Below are 21181 nucleotides of genomic sequence, written 5' to 3' on the forward strand. Positions count from 1 at the left end.
TTCTGGGAGTGGTTCCCACACATACAGCTGGAATATTTCTCAGTAGGATCTGTTTGTCAAATAATTGTCTTAAATAAATCCCATCTAATAAATGCATTATGAAGACCATAGGACTGGTTGAAAGGAGTGTCAGCCAACTATGTCAGAATTCTGGGTGAAGATTACAGAAGCAGACGGGGGAAACAGCAAGTAAGAAAGGAACGGTACTTGGTTCAGTGGGTCAACTGCCTGCTAGCTTGACTGGATGTCTCATGACTACTTTTATGCTGTTTTACAAGAATTTCTAGTCCAGGACTACATGCTGAGGGATGCAGTAAAGCTTGGGGCAGCCACCGCAAAGGCTCAATGGGGAAAGACTGCTGTGTAAGGTCCTCCTGCCATAGTATACCGAGGGGCTGGAACCCGAGTAAAATTCCTCAGGCTGTATGCACCAAAAATGTTTTTGCTATGTACTGCAAATGTACATTGCATATAAAATGGAATGGCAAGAGTTGTGAGGCACCTCATGTTCTGTATCGAAGGAATCTGATCTCTATTGCACTTTCTGAAATGTCAAATTTGAACTGTTTTGTAATTTCTTTTTACACATTTTTAGAAATAAAGTATATTTTTGGGGAAGAAAAGGAATTTCTTGCACACTAGAACCTGGCAGAGGCAGCCAAAAAAAGGACAATGGGTCAATGATACAGAGGCAAAGAAGATGATACCACAATTTCACTGAGTCTAAACTGCAAACTTGCATTCATGCCATGTAGAAAGTGGTGACATTGTCACTGAATGCCAATTCTTTCACTGCACAGGACCACAGACCAATGCCACAAAAGGTTGAATGACATGATTAAAGTGGATAAGGTAATAAATCAACTGTTTTTCCTTTTCTTCCTTGGGCAATCTGGGCATCAGTACATTCCTCAACTTTTAAAGGTAATAGCTGTACAACTAACCCTTCACAATGCACTTTGATTGAGGGGAGCACTAGATGAGGATCTCGCAATATGATTACCCATCTCCCTTCACAGCAGTTACTTGCAAGAATACCCTAAAACCCACTTTAACAGGCTGATACCACCACATCTCTTATTTCAGCTTTCCTGTGCCACTTGGCACACACCCCTCAACTGATAGTCTTCATGTTATTTACTCAGTCTTGTTGCAGGAGAAAATGTGCACAACAGACATGAGAAGCACGTCAGTGGAAGGAATATCCCCAATGACAAGCACCTCATGGTCTATAAGGAGAAGGTCATAGAGGTACTCTGCTCTTTCAAGGGGAGATGCCAAAGTTGGGGGCATGTGACCAGTGCTAGGTTAGTGATTAAACACCTACACTTACATGCTTGTAAAGAACCATATAACCACAACCATCCACACAACCCTCCATCCTGTGAGTTGCAAAGGGGAAATGTTCACCCATTTCTAGCTTGAGCCATCATTTCCTGCAAATTGTGAGATTCCACCAAGCTGTTTACTGAATAGCCTAACTTTATGTAAATGTTAAACTACCATGTTGGAGTGTGAAATGTAGCATTCTTACAGCTCAGCAATAATTATGTTAAGTTCATTCACAGCTGTCACCTTTACATTGACACAAAGGAGAACTCAGCCCAATTTTAAAATTAACGGATAGAAAATTACTTGGGCACATTGGCCTCCACAGATGAATTTGAAGAGCTCAATAGTAAAATCTACCCATAATTTACAAATTATGGTAGAAACAGCATTTGTGATTTTCCCCAAATAGCTTCCTGCTATGTTTACAATGCAGTTAATGCATGGTAGCGACTGTCATAATCTGAGAGGGTTGAGGACATAGTACGGAAGAGTGAAGCCATTGGTTTCCCCAGAAGCTCAGGGCTGGTGTCATTCTCTTCCTGTCATTCTTCCTGCTCTATTCACTTACCCACTCACTCACATAGACCTAATCTGAAGTATGACAGAGTAATGCACATTGCTATGTAAATATCATTTGGTGGGTTATTTTTCTAACCAGCATTCTAATGTATGTTGCTCTTCTATTTCTGTTGTGCCCTTCAAATACTAGTTAGAGCTCCAAATCAGATAAGGCGGTAACACCTCACACTACTCTGCATCACCTCTGCCAAACCATCCATAACTCTAGGATAATGCAGAAGAGAAAAAATAATCCCAAATTCATGGTCTCCACGAACAACTGTCTTCTTAAACCCCTCTTCCCTGACCCCTTTACTCTCACTTGCAATAACAAGTGCGAGGAGCTCATGGATTTCTTAGTCACCAAGAGATAGATCATTAATTCAGCTGCCTCTGCTGCTTCTTCCCCTTTCCTTTGCTCACCAAGCCAATTCTCATTTTAATCCTCAACCTACCTCATCTCTGGACTCTCATCTTTCTCTAATTCTCTCCCATCTCCCCAAATGCCCTGACCCAACTCATCTCATCCATTAAAGCTATTTCCTGCTGTCTTGATCCCATTCCAGACTCCTGAGTACTCAACTCCCCTTCTTAGCCTGATGTTGGTGAACATTGTCAATAGTTTCCTCTCCTCTGCATTTGTCACTGTCCTTTCAAAGCCACCGCCATCACCTCTCTCCTCAAACCCACCTTCGACAATTCTGCCCTTGCTAACTACCGCCCCATCCCCAACCTCCCGTTCATCTCCAAAGTCCTTGAATGTGTTGTCACCTTCCAGGTTCTTGCTCATCTTTCCCACAAGTCCCTATCTGAATCCATCCAATCAGGGTTCCGCTCTTCCAATGGCACCAAAAGAGCCCTAACCAAAGCCACAAATTATATGCTGGAATTTTATGCACCCACCCCCCCCCCCACCCCTCAAAGAGCGGGCTGGTGGCAGGGTGGGGAAGGTGTAAAATGGTGGGAGGCTCGGGGGCCCTTCCCGACATGCTCCCGCTGCCATTTTACAGAGGGCGGTAGCAGCGACAAAGGGCCCGCACGGCCCGGGCCAATCAAGGCCCTTAAATGGCCAATTAACGGTCACTTAAGGGCCTCCGCCCACTGCCACGGGGATTTTACTGTTGGCAGGCGGGCAGCCCAGGCCTGAGAAAAGTTGCCTGATAGAAGTAGGCGGCCAATTGATGGCCAGGGGGTGGCTCCTCCTGATCGGGCACGCTGTGCCCGACAGAGGGCCGCCCTTGATGCCCCAGTCACCCCATTGCCCAACAGGCCCACTGCCCCTCAATCCACCCCCCTTGGCTCGCCGGGGCCCAACCAATCACCCCCAGCAAGGCCCCAAAAATTCACCTCTTTTGCAGGGCCATCCTTCCTCTTCATCTTGAAGCTGGGTGTAGTCCTGGTGGTGCTGCTGGGACTAAGAGCTGCCAGCCTGCTCATTGGCTGTCAGCTGTATTAGGTGGGACTTCCTGCCTCGATGAGGTGGAAGACACACCTTAGACTAATTAAGGGCCTAGGGCCCATAAAATCTGGTCTGGATCCCCAGACCTGGCAGAGGCGGGATCGCCACCGATTTGTTGGTCGGTGGACGGCACCTGTCTGGCAAGGCTAAAATTCCAGCCATATTTTCTGTGACTTTGGTACATTATCCCATCTTGCTCTCTTTGACCTCTTTGTGGATTTTGACAATTCAGATCTTTCTGAATTGCTGCTTCAGGAGATCTGTAGTATGCTCAGTAATTATCTTGGTGGCTGCATGTCCCTATGTATCTATGTTCAGGTGAGGTTCCTGGCTGTCACAGAGAAATCATGAGCCAGGGCTGAAGTGGGTAGCTTTTACCTCCTAGAAGGCTTTCTTCCAGTTTGACTTTCTTTTCAAATATCCCAGGTATGGAGGATTTAAGACAAAGGAATCCTGACTATTGAGACCAGTTCAGGGTGGTAGTCAGCTTCATTGCTGCTGGCAGTGCCACCCTTTTCTTTTTGGCATGGTCTGCAGGTCAGATTCCAGCAGGTGGCACAAGTCAAGTCACTTGTTCAGATTTTCTAACAATGGCAAGATCGGCAATGTACACCGTAAATTTTGATGCTTAGCTGCTTGCCAATCTCGCCGTTGATAATTTACTCCTTATTTTCCAGCATTCATAATTATAATTGCCACAGCAAGCACAGTGGCTAATTGGAAGCAATGCAACCATTTTCTACTAGTGATATGACAAACAGGTTCGACACAAAGTATTTCACCTGTATGGTGGGAGTGTGGTGGCGGACAGGGTCAGGGATTACTTGCTAGAAATAGTGACAGGAATTTGCCAAAGCATCTTCAACATTCCCAATTGATGATTGAAAAAGCATGTTAGACTGAAGCACCTTAATGGTTCAATTGATTCCAGAACTTTTCTAATGCTGAGCAGAAGTGAACCAAATTTTACTAAATTAACTAGCCCATAAAACAAATGGCAATACAGAATATTTTAATCTAAATGTGAGGGAAGTGCTCGGGCCAGCGTCATCTAAGAGTCCTTCAACTTCTTGACTTTAGGCAATCGATATTCTTTATAACGTTTTTTGCTGCACCCTCCAGGCCACTTATTGTTTGCGTAAGTGCTTCTGCTGCTGTTTTTAAATAATCCTACCCTTCACAGCAACAAGCAATGCTTCAAAAGAATCATAGTTTTAAAGAGTACTTAAAAGTAACAAATTCTGACCAGCAAACACATTAGCACATCGTTTAAAAGCAATCAGAGAATGCATTTAAAGTCATCTTGCTGCCAGGATACCAGCATCATTATTTTTTAGACTAAGTGTCAATGGCGTGAAAATTGGCTTAAATGTACAAAAATCACGATCACCACTGATTTTAATGGAGGTGGTGCTATGATAATTACAGCAAAACTTGTATTTCTTTAGTGTTTTCAATGTAGCAAAAAGTCCCTAGGTGTTTCACAGGAGCGTTATGAAACAGAATTAAACAACGAGCCACATAAGCTTGGTCAAAGAGGTAAGTTTTAAGGAGCATCCTAAAAAAGGAGAAAGAGAAGTCCCAGGAAAATGTGGAGCTGCATAATTAATACTGTGTAAGACACAGATCAAAATTTCCTCTCTTCTGCACTGTTAAGAGTTCCCACACCTGAGTTGCGCCTTCAGCAACCAAGTTCCTAAGTTCTGAACATACAAACATATGTAAGGACATATGAATTAGGAGCAAGAGTAGGCCACTCTGCCCCTCAGGCCTGCTCCACCATTCAACAAGATCATGGCTGATCTGATTGTAACCTACTCCCATCTACCCCCAATAACCTTTCACCCCCTTGCTTATCAAGAATCTACTTCTGCCTTAAAAATATTCAAAGACTCTGCTTCCACCATCTTTTGAGGAAGAGAGTTCCAAAGACTCACGACCCTCTTAGAGAAAAAATTTCTCCGCATCTCTGTCTTAAATGGGTGACCCATTATTTTTAAACAGTAACCCCTAGTTCTAGTTTCTCCCACAAGAGGAAACATCCTTTCCACATCCACCCTGTCAAGACTCCTCAGAATCTTTTATGTTTCAATCAAGTCACCTCTTACTCTTCTAAATTCCAGCGGATACAAGCCTAATCTATCCAACCTTTCTTCATAAGACAGTCCGTCCATTCCAGGTATTAGTCTAGTAGACCTGAATTGCTTCCCATGCATTTACATCTTCCTTAAATAAGGAGAGCAATACTGCACACAGTACTCCAGATGCGGTTTCACCAATGCCCTGTATAACTGAAGTATGACCTCCCTACTTTTGTATTCAGTTCCCCTCACAATAAATGATAACATTCTATTAGCTTTCCTAATTACTTGTTGTACCTGCATACTAAACTTTTGTGATTCATGCACTAGGACACCGAGATCCCTCTGCATCTCAGAGTTCTGCAATCTCTCACCATTCAGATAATATGATTTTTTTTTTTATTCTTCCTGCCCAAATGTACAATTTCACATTTTCCCACATTATACTCCATTTGCCAGATCTTTTCCCACTCACTTAGCCTATCTATATCCCTTTGTAGCCCCCTTATGTCCTCTTCACAAGTTACTTTCCTACCTATCTTTGTGTCATCAGCAAATTTAGCAACCATACCTTCGGTCCCTTCATGCAAGTCATTTATATAAATTGTAAAAAGTTGAGGCCCCAGCACTGATCCCTGTGGCACACCACTCATTACATCTTGCCAACCAGAAAGTGACCCATTTATGCCTACTCTCTGTTTCCTGTTAGTTAGCTAATCTTCCATCCATGCCAATATGTTACCCTCTACACCATGAGCTTTTATTTTCTGCAATAATCTTTGATGTGGCACCTTATCAAATGCCTTCTGGAAATCTAAGCACAATACATCCACTGGTTCCCCTTTATCCACAGCATATGTTCACATGTTACTTCTTCAAAGAACTCCAGTAAATTGGCTAAACATGATTTCCCTTCCACAAAACCATGTTGACTCTGCCTGATTACCTTGAATTTTTCTAAATGCCCTGCTATAACGTCTTTAATTATAGCTTCCAACATTTTCCCTCAGACAGATGTTAAGCTAACTGGCCTGTAATTTCCTGCTTTCTGTCTCCCTCCCTTTTTGAATAAAGGAGTTACATTGGCTATTTTCCAATCTAATGGAACCTTCCCCGAATCTTGGGAATTTTAGAAAATTAAAAACAGTGCATCAACTATCTCACTAGCCACTTCTTTTAAGACCCTGGGATGATGTCCTTCAGGACCCAGGGACTTGTCAGCCCACAGCTCCAACAATTTGCTCAGTACCACTTCCCTGGTAATTGTAATTTTCTTGAGTTCCTCCCTCCATTCCATTTCCTGATTTACAGCTATTTCTGAGATGTTACTTGTATCCTTTATAGTGAAGACTGTTGTAAAATACCTGTTCAATTCATCTGCCATATCCTATTTTCCCTTATTAATTCCTCAGACTCACTTTCGATAGGACCAACACTCACTTTGTTAACTCTTCTTTCTTAAATAACTATGAAAACTCTTACTATCTGTTTTCATATTTCTAGCCAGCTATCTCTCATACTCTAATTTTTCCCTCCTTATTTATCTTTTACTCATTCTTTGCTGCTTTTTATATTCTGTTAAATCTTCTGACCTGCCACCTATCTTTGCGTTCTCTTTAAATTTGATATTATCTTTAATTTTTTTAGTTAACCATAGATGGTGGGTCCTCCCCTTGGAATCTTTCTTTCTCATTGGAATGTATTCTGTGTATTCTGAAATATCCCCTTAAATGTCTGCCACTGCATCTCTATTACCTATCCCTTAACCTACTTTGCCAATTCACTTTTCCTAGCTCTGCTTTCATGCCCTCATAATTGTCTTTATTTAAATTTGAAAGATTAGTCTTAGACCCACTCTTCTCTCCCTCAAACTGAATGTAAAATTCAATCATATTATGATTGCTGATGCCAAGGGGCATCTTCACTATGAGGTCATTAATTAATCCTATCTCGCTGCAGAATACCACGTCTAGTATAGCCTGCTGTCTGGTTGGCTCCAGAATGTGCTGTTCTCAGAAACTATCCTGAAAACATCCAATGAACTCCTCATCTAGGCTACCTTTGTGCATCTGATTTTTCCAGTCTATATGTAGGTTAAAATCCCCCATGATTATCGCGTTACCTTTCTGAAAAGCACCCATTATTTCTTCCTTTATACCCTGTCCTACCATGTGATTACTGTTAGGGGGCCTGTACACCACTCCCACAAGTGCCTTCTTGGCCTTTATAATTTCTCATCTTGACCCAAATCGCTTCTACATCCTGGTTTCCTAAACTTAGGCCATCCCTCTCTATTGTGCTAATACTATCATTAATTACTAGAGATGCCCCTCCACATTTTCCTAGCTTCCTGTCCTTCTTAAATGTCATGTACCCTTCAAAATTCAGGTTCCAATCTGTGTCATCCTGCAGCCATGTCTCTGTAATGGCTATCAGATCGTACATATTTATTTCTATTTGCGCTATCAGTTCATCTGTTTTGTTTTGAATGCTACGTGCATTCAGATACAGAGTCTTTAGTTTTGCCCTTTTATTATTTTTGTAACCTCAAGCCTTGTCTGCTGATTTACTCTTAGATTTGTACTCACTGTCCCTTCCTGTCACGGTCTGTTTATCTTTCCCCAGATTAATACCTTTCTCTCGTGCCTTGTCTCTACTCTTTGATTTACCACATCTTCCCAGATTTGATCTTTTGCCCCACTGTTTAGTTTAAAACCCTCTCTACTTCCCTAGTTATGCGGCTCGCTGGAACACTGGGCCCAGCATGGTTTATGTGTAGATTGTCCCAACGGTACAGCCCCCACATTCCCCAGTACTGGTGCCAGTGCCCCCACAAACCAGAACCCACGTCTACCACACCATTTTTTGCGCCGCGCATTCATTTCTCTAATTTTATTTGCCCTACTCCAATTTGCATCTGGCGCAAGTAATAATCCAGAGTTAATTACCGTTGAGGTTCTGCTTCTTAATTTGGTGCCTAGCTCCTCATACTGAACATGCAGAACCTCTTTCCTTGTTCTGCCTATGTCATTGGTACCTATATGGACCATGACGACTGGATCCTCCCCCTCCCACTGAAAGTTTCTCTCCAGCCCTGAGCAGATGTCCTGAACCCTGGCACTGGGCAGGCAATACAGCCTTCAGACTCTCTCTCTTTGCTGCACAGTGGCACAGTGGTTAGCACTGCAGCCTCACAGCTCCAGGGACCCGGGTTCGATTCTGGGTACTGCCTGTGTGGAGTTTGCAAGTTCTCCCTGTGTCTGCGTGGGTTTTCTCCGGGTGCTCCGGTTTCCTCCCACAAGCCAAAAAGACTTGCAGGTAAATTGGCCATTATAAATTGTCACTAGTATAGGTAGGTGGTAGGGAAATATAGGGACAGGTGGGGATGTTTGGTAGGAATATGGGATTAGTGTAGGATTAGTATAAATGGGTGGTTGATGGTCGGCACTGACTCTGTGGGCCGAAGGGCCTGTTTCAGTGCTGTATCTCTAATCTAATCTAATCTAATCTAAACAGTGTCTATCCCCCTCACTATACTGTCCCCTACTACCACTACTTTTCTTTTTGCTCCCTCCACTTGTATAGCTTCCTGTACCATGGTGCCATGGTCAGTCTGCTCATCAATACTACAGCCCTCGTTCTTGGCCATACAAGCTGCAAAAACCTTGAACTTGGTGCTCAATTGCAAGGGCTGAGGCTCCTCCACTCCCACCTTCTCAAACCCCTTACCTGCCTGACTCACATTTACATCTTCCTGTCCCTGATCACTGACCAAAACAGATGACCCTATCCTAAGAAGTGTGACTGCCTTCTGGAACAAAGTGTCCAGGTAACTTTCCCCCTCCCTGATGCATCACAGTGTCTGCAGTTCGGCCTCCAGCTCAATGATTCTGGGCCGACGCTCCTCAAGCCGCAGACATTTACTACAGATATGCTTGCCATGGATTGTCATATCATCCAGGAGCTCCCACATACTGCAGCTGCAGCACATCACCTGTCTTCTTTATTGTGTTAATTTAAGTAAATTTATTTTTATTAATTACTTTATAGTTCCCCTCCTTATCGACCTCCCTCACTGACCAAACTCCTTTCTTCACATTCTGTCCCCTCCAGCAGCACTCAGTGCAGACAAGCAGCACTGAGAGTCCTCTGAATTTATACTCTCTGAAAACAATGATGTGTCAGCTTTGCTAGAGGTCAGAAATCACTTTAAGCTAGATAACTAATTAACTAGCTACAGCTACTCTCAGCGAGCTCGAATACCCCTGTTTAAACTGTAAGAAACTTAACTTGCCTCTTAACAGTAATTTCAGTTAACTGCTAAATGCAAACAAAACAAAAACTAGACTTTAGAGAGATTTACCCTTATAATCCCCTCACTTACCAAACTCCTTTCTTCACATTTTGTGCCTTCCAGCAGCACTCAGTGCAGAAATTCCCTCCCTAAACCTCTCCACCTCACTTTCCTCCTGTAAGACACTTCATAAAAACTACCTCTTTGACTAAGCTTTTAGTCATCTGCCCTTACATGGCTTAGTGTCATATTTTGTTCTATAATGCCCCCGCGAAGCACCTTGGCATGTTTTATTACATTAAAGGTGCTATGTAAATATAAGTTGCTGATTTTGTTATTACAATTGCACAACTCTCTAGGTAAATCTGTGCCAGTACCATCTCCCTGGTGAAGCGGTGCCTGCGAACTTTGTTGTCCTTGGACATTCCAAGCTAAGTGTGCTTGGATCAGTCACATAGGTACATGAGTAAGGGTGAGGATAGTTATTCTGCCTGTGCTACAAGCACACATTCTTTGGCTTTCTTCCCTTGCCTCGACAATACTCAAATACCATTCAATAAAGATCATGGTTGAGCTTTTACTTCAGCTACACCTTCCCACACTATCCCCATCTACCTTGATTCCCATAGTATGTGAAAATCTGTCAATCTCTGTCTTGAATGTACTCAATGACTTAGCATCCATTCTCTAGGTCAGAGAATTCCAAAGATCCACAACCCTTTGAGTGACAAAATTTCTCCTCATCTCAATCCTAAATAGTCGACCCCTTATTCTGAGTCTGTGACCCCTAGTTCTAGACTCCCCAGCCAGGAGAAACATCCTCCCAGCGTCTACCCCTTAAGAATTTTATAGAGAGGGACACTCAACCCAAAAGAAATTTTCAATTATAGTAATGAAAAATTCAATAATACAGTTGATTTCCTGAAAAACACTGTACGCTCTTGGCAAGGTAGTCAGGAAATCTCACCTTCAAATACAGTAACTGCCCTTCACTTGCACTGAACTTGTGCCTTTAAAATCACTGCTGTACATTTTGCACAAGCTTCTTGTGCAAGAGCTTTTAAACCCACGATTGCATGCTGCAGAAACCAGTTGACCATCTGACAAAAGGAATTTCCTGTACAAATATCCTGATTATTGGCTCCATTTTGTGCTTTCCAGTTACATATATATTATAGTGGCAATAACAATACTAATCACATCTACACATGTAGTAGTTGAGGTGAATAGCATAGATGTGTTTAAGGGGAACACATAAGGGGAAGCTAGATAAGTACATGAGAGAGAAAGGAATAGAAGGATATGTTGATAGGGTGAGATGAAGTAGGATGGAAGGGGGCCTGTGTTGAGTATAAACACAAGCAAAGACCAGTTTCTGTGTTGTAAATTCTAGTTAATTCTATATTGTACTTCATAGAAGCCGCTTTCCCTGAACAGCGATTTGGTAACGTGAAAAATGGGCACTCCCAATGTTACTGCTCTGTAGTCCTCCAAAGCACAGATGTTAGGATTAGCACAGACAGGAATTTCCAGGATTAGTAGCTGCAAAATCATTTTGGGCTTACAAATTGTGCTCTGTTTCAGCACTGCCTTCACCCAATCCCCATAACATCCCAATTTTGTTTGCCATGGTATTGTTGTGTAGTTATTTTAAAAATGTATTCAGTATAGAATAATTAAATAATAAAAACAATTCCTTCAAGCAAGAGCTGAATCTGCTTCTGTCTGGGGAAGTGTGCACCTGTTACAAAAGGTAGGAGTACTGCATGGAACTGTAGAGAATTATAAGGGCCAGAGTAATTTCCTAGACGGGTGTCGATTGCCTGGGGCTGGCAGGGGTGAGGGGATTGCGGTCAGAGAGGAATTTGCCAGATTTTTGTTCCCAAATTGACCTAGGTTTTTATCTGTTTGTTCACCTCTCCCAATCAATCATATATTTTTTGTATGGGATGAAGAGTGTATACATATACAGAAAATATTACAATTGTGTGGGCAGGCTGAATGGACCTAGAGGGTCTTTTGCTGTCCATCATTGTTCGTATGTATCTGTCATAAAAATAAATTACATTATAAAAACACCCATTTTAAGCCACTGATGTACAGGAATATAAAATTCATCACAACAATGCATATACATGCTTAATTAATGTTCATCTAGTGCCTCACTACCTGGTCTGGGCCTACTCCTGACTCTAGTCCCTCTGACGGAGGAAATGAAGGGATTAAAAATCCTGCATTTAACTTATTTATTTATTCATTTTGATTAGGTGTTTCTTATTGTTTTGAAAAGATCAAAGTTCAAAAAAATAAACATTAAAATACAATTCTCGTTTGACCTTTTATATATCCTTCATAATTGGCCTGAAGTACATCAATCTACACATTTTTATTGTCATGCAGACCCCCACCTGCCAAGAATGAAGCATATTAATTTTGTTACATGAACATTAATCTTAAACTGTTGCTGGAGTGAAGAAATGACTTGCTAAAGAGATCACCAGACTTTGGGCTGGAAGGACATTTGCATACAAAGAGACGCTGCTTGTGGAGACAAAGGACTGTTCTCTGATCCAATTAACCCAAATGGATTTTGATCACTAGACATTGAAGGTGTAAGGAAGCACATTCCAGGGCCTGCTGAGATGATACAATCCACAAATGCAGGAGTGGTTAAGCCAGTTAGTCACATGACTAACCTGCTGGGCAACCTGGAGTTGTTTGAATTGTGTCACACAGAAAGAAACAGAAGGCATTAGAACAAGAAATGCTGGAAATACTCAGCAGGTCTGGCAGCATCTGTGGAGAAAGAAGCAGAGTTAACGTTTCAGGTCAGTGACCCTTCTTCAGAACTAGGAACAGAAGGCAGTTTTGCAACTGAAGCTGGAACAAAAAAGCCTCTCTCCTGGCTGTCTCTCTCTTTCTTTCTCCCAAGCCATCGGACTCACGGAAGACACATAAACTTCAAGAGAGAAAAGACTCCGACATCGAAACAAGTTGAAGCATGAACTGGGCCTCAACGAACAGCAGAATTTACCAGCAACGAAAGACTCCACATTGAACTCAAAGGACAGTAAATAACAAACAGATATTGCCTCAAACTTTTCCCCTTTATTCTTTCTACTTTTTCTGTCTCTATTTGTATGTATGATTATCGCGTATGCACGCTAGCATGGTCACGTCGCATTTTCATAGTCGTTAACTAGACTAGAGTTTAAGATGAATAAACTTCTACCTTTCTTGTTTAAATCTAAGGAAACCTGTCTGATTTCTTAGCCTTACAAATGGAGCATTGAACAAGGATTCACTGAAGGGGGAGCTAAAAACATGGTGTTCCTAAAATTAAACCCTGTTACAGTTAAACCAGGCAAAACCTGAGAGACAACCCCTAGACCCCTTTTCACCTGGTCGTAACATTTATACGTAAAGAGTTACCAGTTGTGTAATGTGTGTAAAAAAGATTACAAAGCTTGAATAGCTGACTATTTAAGGGTATAAATTGCTAAATAGAGATTCTATTACTGCTGTACATTTTCTCTCTTTATATTGCACAACCATTGGCTAAAATCTTCACTCATTGATGGAAAATGTTGCCAATTCTGTTAAAACAAAACAAACCACAATGTATGTGCCTAATACCAATTTTCTTTCCTCTAGGATGATGCATTTTCCACTTGCACTTTTGTAATAAAAGGCATATAATTCTTCCATCAATGTTTTAACAACAGCAATTATATATTTATAGAGTGCCTTTAACATAATTAAAAAGTCCAAGGCTATTCACAGGAGCATTATAGAAGTATGATACTGAGCCACAGAAGAAGATATTAGGTCAGATGACCAAAAGCTTAATCAAAGAGGTAGATTTTAGGGAGTGTTTTAAAGGAGGAAAGCGAGGTGGAGTGCCAGAGAGGTGTAGGGGGGTATTCCAGAGCATAAGGCCTGGACAACTGAAGGCGCAGCCACCAATGATCGAGTGATTAAAATCAGGGATGCTTAAGAGATCAGAATTAGAGGAATGCAGGTATCACGGAGGATTGTGGGGCTGGAGGAGATTACAGAGAGAGGGAGGGGCGAGTCACAGAGGGATTTAAAAACAGGGATGAGAATTTAAAAAATCAAGACATTGCTTGGCTAGGAGTCAACATAGTTCAGTGAGCTCAGGCATGATAGGTGAATCGACTTGGTGCAACTTAAGTCATGGGCAGCAGTTTTCGATGACCTCAGGTTTACAGAGGGTAGAATGTGGGAGACCAGCCAGGTGTGCATTGGAATAGTCAGGTCTAGAAGTTACAAAGGCATGAATGAACTGAGAGAGTGGCCAAGTCAGGTGATGTTATGGAGGTGGAAATAGGTGGTTTTAGTAATGGTGTAAATATGGAGTCAGAAGCTCATCTCATGGAAAAATGTAACACCAAGGTTGCGAACATACTGGTTTAATCTCAGACTGTTGCCAGGGAGAGGGATGGAGTCAGTAGCTAGGGAACGGAGTTTGGAGTGGAGACTGAAAACAATGGCTTCAATCTCCCAATATTTAATTGGAGGAAATTTCTGCTCATCCAGTACTGAATGTCGGATAAGCAGTCTGATAATTTAGCATCATTGGAGGAGTCGAGAGAGGTGGTGGTGAGGTAGAGCTGGGTGTCATCAGAATACAAGTGAAAACTAATGTTGTGCTTCAGATAATGTTGCCAAGGGGCAACACATCGATGAGAAATAGGAGGGGGCCAAGGATTGATCCTTGGGGGACACCAGTGGTAACGGTGCAGGAGCAGCAAGAGAAGCCATTGCAGGTGATACTCTGGCTATGATTAGATAGATAAGAATGGAACCACGTGAGAGCAGTCCCACCCAGTTGGACGACAACCATTGACCCCACTGTCCCTGCAAAGTACTGTCCCATCTCAAACCCCCCTTTCCTCTCCAAACTCCATGATGGTATTTTCACCTCCCAGATCCGTTCCTATCTTTCTTGGAACTCCATGTTTGTATCCCTCTAATCAGGTTTTCGCTCCTGCCACAGTACCGAAATAACTCTTATCAAAGTTACAAATGACATTGGAGAGCAGTTGGAGGAGGATGGTGACCCTTGTCACATTCACATGGGATGTCATTTGTGACTTTGATAAAAGCTGTTTCGATACTGTGGCAGGGGAGGATATTTGATTGGACTGATTCAAACATGGAGTTCTGGGAAATATGGAGATGGATTTGGGACAAGACAACACCTTCAAAAACTTTGGAGGGGAAAGGGAGGTTGGAGATAGGATGATAGTTTGCAAGGACAGTGGGGACAATGGTTGGTTTTTTTGAGGAAGGGATGATGATGGCAGATTTAAAGGAGAGAGGGTCAACACATGAAAAGAGAGAATCATTAACAATATCAGCTAAAATAGAGACCAGGAAGGGAAGTTGGGTGGTCAGCAGTTTAGTGGGAATAGGGTCAAGGGAGCAGAAGGTGGGTCTCATGGACAAGATGAGCTCAGAAAGGGCATGAGGGGAGATGGAGAGAAACTAGAGAAAGATGCAAGTTCAGGGCTAGGGAAGAGGGGATCATTAAGATGAATATTGTTGGAAATTAATTAATTTCAATAATTTACCAAGAGCAGCATCCCAGTGTGACTTCTGTTAAACACAAGGGAGAAAGAATTTAAATGTAAAGCGTTCCAAGTGTCTGGAGTTACTCATTAACTGCTTTATTTTTATCAGGTATTGTGAATAATTTAAACTCTAAAACCTGAGCTAATTTGCTTCAGGCTTTGTGTATCTATATTCAATTTTAAATCCTTATGTACTGAAATACAGTGCTGCAGTTAGACATTCTTATATTGGGATGCATGCTTAGAGAAGTTAATTCAACAAATGTTGAAATATTATTATATTACCAGCTCACTCAAACTGCTTGAATAATTTCACTGTTCAATTATATCATCAGTGAACATCCCCATTTCTTACATTATGTTGGAGGGATGGTCATTGATGGAGTAGCTAAAGATGGTAGGGCCTAAGACACTACCCTGAGGAACTCCTGGAGCTGAGATGATTAACCTCCAACAACCAAAATCTCTTCTTTCATGCTAGATATGACTCCAACCAGTGGAGAATTTTCTGCCTGATTCCCATTGACTTCAATTTTGCGAGGGCTCCTTGATGCCACACTCGGTCAAATGCTGCCTTGATGTCAAGGGCAGTCACTCTCACCACACCTCTTGAATTCAGCTCTTTTGTCCATGTTTCAACCAAGGCTGGAATGAGGTCTGGAACTGAGTGAGCCTGGCGGAAACCAGTTAGGATCTGGAATGCGCTGGCTGGGAGTGTGCTGGAGGCGGATTCAGTTGTGGCTTTCAAAAGGAAATTGGATAATTATCTGAAGAGAGGGGATTTGTGGGCTGTGGGGAAGGGGAGGGGGACTGGAGATAGCTGGGCTGGTCTTGTGGAGAACTGACATGACGGGCCGAACAGCCCCCTTCTATGGTGTAACCATTCTATGATTCCATGATTCTATAAAACTGAGCATCGATGAACAGGTTATTGCTGAGTAAGTGCCACTTGATAGCACTGTCAACGACACTTTCCATCACTGTGCTGATGATTGACAGCAGACTGGTGGGGCGGTAATTGGCTGGATTGGATTTGTCCTGGCTTTTTGTGACAAGACAGGCTTGGACAATTTTCCATGTTGTTGGGTAGATGCAACCGTCTGGTCGTTGGGGCGAAAGGGATCAAAGGATATGAGGGAAAAGCGAGAACAGCTAACTGAGTTGGATGATCAGCCATGATCATAATGAATGGCAGAGCAGGCTTGAAGGGCTGAATGGCCTACTCCTGCTCCTACTTTCTATGTTTCTATGTTTCTATGCCAGTTTTGTAGCTGGACTGGAACAGCTTGGCAAAGGGCACGGCTAGTTCTGGAGTATGTCTTCATTAATACAGCCAAGATATTCTCAGGACCCTTTTTCAGTATCCAGTGCCTTCAGCCATTTCTTGATATCACTTGGAGTGAATTGAATTGTCTGAAGATTGGCATCTGTGATGTTGAGGACCTCCGGAAGAGGCTGAGATGGATCATCCACTCAGTACTTCTGGCTGAAGATGGTTGCAAATGCTTCAGCCTTGTCTTTTGCACTGATGTGCTATGCTCCCCCATCATTAAGGATGGGGATGTTTTTGTAGCCTGCTCCTCCTGCTAGTTGTTTAATTGTCCACCACCATTCACAACTGGATGTAGCAGGACTGCAGAGCTTTGATCTGATCCGTTGGTTGTGAAATCGCTTAGCTATGTCTATAGCATGCTGCTTTCACTGTTTGTGGTCCTGTTGTAGCTTCACCAGGTTGGCATCTCATTTTTAGCTATGTCTGGTGCTGCTCCTGGCATGCTCTCCTACACTCTTCATTGAACCAGGATAAGGTGAAGAGGTTTGTCCTGAATTCCCTATTGCATATCTTCATTCAGGACTGAGATGAGGAGAAATGACTCACTCAAAGGGTTGTGAATCTTTGGAATTCTGTACCCCAGAGGGTTGTGGATGTTGCATCATTAAATACATTTAAGGCTGGAATAGACAGATTTTTGGTCTCTCAGGGAATCAAGGGATATGGCAAACAGGCGGGAAAGTAGAATTGACGTCTAAGATCAGCCATGATTGTATTGAATGGCAGAGCAGGCTCGATGGGCCATTTGGTCTACTCCTGCTCCTATTTCTTGTGTTCTTCTTGTGTGCTCTTATTCTATAAGGTTCAACCAAATTTGCAGTAACATTTCGCATTGATAACTCTTTACCGCATATTTATCTTCAGAAATCAGATGATGTTGAGCATGATGTTGGCCATCAATATCTACTTAACAAGTGTAGCAAACTTTTAATTAAATCAAAATAAGGCTGAGGCAAACAACAACAACTTGTATTTATCTAGCACCTTTAATGTAGTAAACAGCCCCAAAGTACTTCATAGGAGTGTTATCAGACAAAATATGACATCAAGGGAGATATTAGGGCAGGTGACAAAAAGCTTGATCAAAGAGATAGGTTTTAAGCAGTGGCTTAAAGGGAGAGAGACATGTAAAGAGCAATGTTTTCTCTAAGCTGTCCAGCCAGTGCACAGCAACCCTAAAGTTCCCGCACAGACTGTGTATATGTCCGCCCCTTTAAGTTACTGCACGTGCACAGCTGTGCAAAGAAATTTAAAGGGCCCATGCACTTAAATGAATCAACTGCGCACTACAAAGAAAAAAATTAGTAGAGAGGCAGAGATGTTTAAGGATGGAATCACAGAACTTAGGGCCTAGACATCTGCAGGTGAGGCCACCAAAGGAATGGTGTAAGAAATCAGGGATGCACAAGAGGCCAGAATTGGAGGAACACAGAGAGCTCGGAAGGTTGTAGGACTGGTAGCGATTACAGAGATAGGGAGAGGCAAGGCCATAGATGGACCTGAACACAAAAGTGAGAATTTTTAAATTGAGTTGTTGCTGAAATGGAAGCCAAAGTAGGTCAGCGAACAAAAATGGCTGAAAAACCTGTTGCAAGAGTGGAGATCTACAAAGTGATGGAACCTTGCAGCCAAGATGCAAAAAAAAAACAATTTGCTGCCCCTGAATTCAACAGTCCAAACATTAACTCGTCTATGAATGTTGATAACACCTAACTTGACCTCTTCACTATTTCTGTCCAGCCCATGACCACCTTCTTGCTATTAGGTTGTTTATTTGACATCAAGTTATGAATAAGTCACAACTTTCTCCAACTTGTTGCATGTTCTTTGAACCTCTGTACACAAAGACTGACCACTTCAGATGGGATCAGTAACACAATATAATGGGTTCTTTATTGAATACTGAGAGAGCAGCTACACATGGAGGTGTTGACTGTACAGTACTGCTTAACACTCAGAATCATGTGGTGTGTTACAACATAGCTTTTACATGACTAACATGACCTTGTCGCCACAGCCCTTAAAAGTGTACACACAAGGTTATGCTGCAGCTCTATAAAGCCCTGGTTAGACCACACTTGGAATATTGTGTTCAGTTCTGGTCGCCTCATTATAGGAAGGATGTGGAAGCTTTAAAGAGGGTGCAGAGGAGATTTACCAGGATGCTGCCTGGACTGGAGGGCATGTCTTACGAAGATAGATTGAGGTAGCGAGGGCTTTTCTCATTGGAGCGAAGAAGGATGAGAGGTGACTTGATAGAGGGGTACAAGATGATGAGAGGCAGAGATAGAGTGGATAGCCAGAGACTTTTTCCCAGGGCGGAAAAGGCTATCACCAGGGGGCATAATTTTAAGGTGATTGGAGGAAGGTTTCGGGGAGATGTCAGAGGTAGGTTCTTTACACAGAGAGTGGTGTGTGCGTGGAGTGCACTGCCAGCGGTGGTAGTAGAAGCAGATACATTAGGGACATTTAAGCGACTCTTGGATAGGTACATGGTTGATAGTAGAATGAAGGGTATGTAGGTAGTTTGATCTTAGAGTAGGTTAAAGGGACGGCACAACATTGTGGGCTGAAGGGCCTGTACTATGCTGTACTGTTCTATGTTCTAAAACACAACTGTCCACTAGGAAGAGTGAAGCCATAATTTTCAACCCCAACCTCAAACTCCACTCCCTTGACACTGAGTTCATCCTCCTTCCCAATTCCTTAGTCAGGCTGTATCAGACCTTACAATTCTGTTCAATCTTGAGCTGATCTTCAAACCCCACAACCCATTCATAACCAAGACTGCTTACTCCTATATTCGGAACACTAGCCATCCCTATCCCTACCACAACCTCTCTGCCACTAAAATCCTATTCACATATTGCTCAGCTCTACACCCATTGGGCCGAAATTATAGTCCCGCTGTCGTAATTAACGGCGGGCCAAAACAATGGTGGCCTGGCCTTGCAGGCTGCACATCGCAGAGCAGCCACGATAGTAAGTGCGGTGGCTCATTTAAATAGCTGAGGCGGACCACCCACCCTGATGATGTGGAGGGGGCGGGTTGTGCATCCCTGGCAATGTGTCAGCTGCCTTTGCACAGGCGCTGATGCCATTTTTAAAGGGCTTTAAGCCCTACATTTCAATGTAAATATTTAAAGAGAGAGTGATTTTTAAAAGTTAAATTAATTGATCTTGCCCCTTTCCCACCCCCGCAACAACCATAGATTTGACTGCCTGCCCTCTCCCTCCACTAAACACTGACCTTGCTCACCCCAAAGTGCATCATCTTTACACTTTACAGCTTCCACCATTTCCTACACTAATGAGATGATGGTGACCCCGCTCCCCCTCCCCGCACAGAGAAACCTACCTGCTCCCCTCTCCTTACCAGTCTTCCACCTCGGATCTCCGGACAGGGATCTGAAGGCGCGGGAGTGCCGGCCACCGGCACAAATATCACACCAGGACAGACAGCAGGAGCGTGAAGGTAATTTATTCATTTATTTGATTTAATTTACAGAATTAAAGAAGGCTCCTGTCGCCGAGCGGCGCAGGGGGGTGCCACCATGAGGCATCGCCGCCGGCGGCAATATTGGGCTGGCCCTTCCCAGCATCGAGCCTCACCTGGAGGCATTTTCCGCACCCCCCCACCGCCTCGACCCTTGACGTTGGGGGGGTCAGTAAAATTAGCCCCAATGTCTATCATGTCCTCCCTCTCAACCCTCAATCCTCCATCCTCCATGAGCTGCAACTGTCAGATTGTGTGTGTTCAGGCCCCTCAGAACCCTGGTGCTGTTGAGAAACTGTAACTACCGAAACATGCAGCTTCTAATAAAGAGGAGCAGCTGGCATTGGCCATAGAAGACAGCAGAGCCTTCTCACACTCTCTTTTTTCTTGCAGGAGAAACAGGCTTGTCATGCCCAAAAGAGGACCTCGATGGGTAGAGGGATCCCCTACCTTCAAGTCATCACACTCAGGGAGGATGGAGCAATGGAAATATCCAGGATCGCAGACTATGAGGAAGTCAGCCATGCCAAGATGGGCACTCATGATGGTGAAGATGGTGATTAGAGAGGGAAATGTGCTCATCAAGGGGGCACATTGCATCCCACCCCATCCGACAGCATGCTGAGCACTGAGTTGCATTGGGAAGCCTCAGCACTGCAGAGGTTTCTGCTCTCCAAGGTTAGTTCCCATGATCTCTTGTGTTTCCCATCAAGCCAAGGTGACCTTCTTCCTCAGCATCCCTGGGCTAAGAGGAGCAGCAGAGCTCCGAAGAAGCACCATCACGCATTACAAGCTCAACGTACACCAGTGCAGACACAATCATTTCGATCGGTCCTTGTGCGTGGTTAGACAGGGTGGCACTGGATGAGAAGCACGCCACTAGTGTGCAGGAGGAGGTGCCAGAGGAAGAGGCAACTGTGGGAAGCTCCCCTTACAGGAGGGAGGACAGACATAGCCATGCTCAGCTGGGCACAGATGTAGGGCTTCAGGAGTCACTGAACAGGAAGCATTACCTGGACCAGTAGCAGCAG

The 21181-nt window shown here is 43.3% G+C and overlaps 1 protein-coding gene across 3 annotated transcripts in view; it reads right to left on the minus strand.

Moving 5' to 3' along the window:
• The window catches only part of ppp1r3cb (protein phosphatase 1, regulatory subunit 3Cb), a 76284-nt gene that overhangs the window by 16655 nt on the left and 38448 nt on the right, over positions 1-21181 (minus strand). The gene's annotated exons all lie outside the window — the stretch shown is intronic.

The sequence above is a fragment of the Heterodontus francisci genome, chromosome 20 (genome assembly GCF_036365525.1).
Source record: "Heterodontus francisci isolate sHetFra1 chromosome 20, sHetFra1.hap1, whole genome shotgun sequence".
NCBI lineage: Eukaryota > Metazoa > Chordata > Chondrichthyes > Heterodontiformes > Heterodontidae > Heterodontus > Heterodontus francisci.